This window comes from Sinocyclocheilus grahami, unplaced genomic scaffold (genome assembly GCF_001515645.1).
Source record: "Sinocyclocheilus grahami isolate Dianchi unplaced genomic scaffold, SAMN03320097.WGS_v1.1 scaffold33.1, whole genome shotgun sequence".
NCBI lineage: Eukaryota > Metazoa > Chordata > Actinopteri > Cypriniformes > Cyprinidae > Sinocyclocheilus > Sinocyclocheilus grahami.
In genome coordinates, this window is record NW_015505212.1 from 2,987,148 (window position 1) to 2,987,868 (window position 721).

The following is a 721-nucleotide window of genomic DNA, read 5'->3' on the forward strand; positions in this document are numbered from 1 at the left end:
CTATATTCTCACCTCATAAAGTCATTTGTTAACGTGCGTCCTCGCATCCAAAAAAAAGATAAGTATTCCATATTGTGTTTATGTTGTGCAACATCGGTTTTTCACATACATGTGTAGGCACTGCAAAAGTGTGAAAATCTCCCGGTGCATATGTTCATCTCCGTGTACTCATTGCCTTTCTTTTCTCTCCTTCACGCGTTCCCTTTCTCTCTCATATAGATTGCACAAACGGCCAGACTCCTTCAAAGGCAGAATTACAGAGAGAATCACCATTTTACAATGGAGTCATTCTCTTAGAAACACAAAGCAAAAAAAAAAAGAAAGTCTTTGGAAGCAATCAATCACACAAATACAAAACGCCAGCAAGAGGGAGGACGGAAAAGACGAGCCCAAAGCTTTTGTGATGAGAAGGAGCGGGAAACGGGAAAGAAAAAAGCATGCCGATTTCAGCCCAAAACGCCTAATCCGGACACACGGAAGAGTGTGTGCTGCTTGTTGCTATTAGTTTCTATCTTCTTGGGCCCTTTGTCTTTGAAAAGCACTTTCAAGGCAGCAATTGCTTAAATTTCACTGTGAATCTGACAGACAGCTTCTGTTCTTTTCACTTCAAAAAGAACGCAATTAAAGCGGATGAATGCAGGCCCGTGCGTGTTCACACAGACACATACATGCAGCGAGAATAGAATGTTCAACAACTCAGACACACACACACACACACACA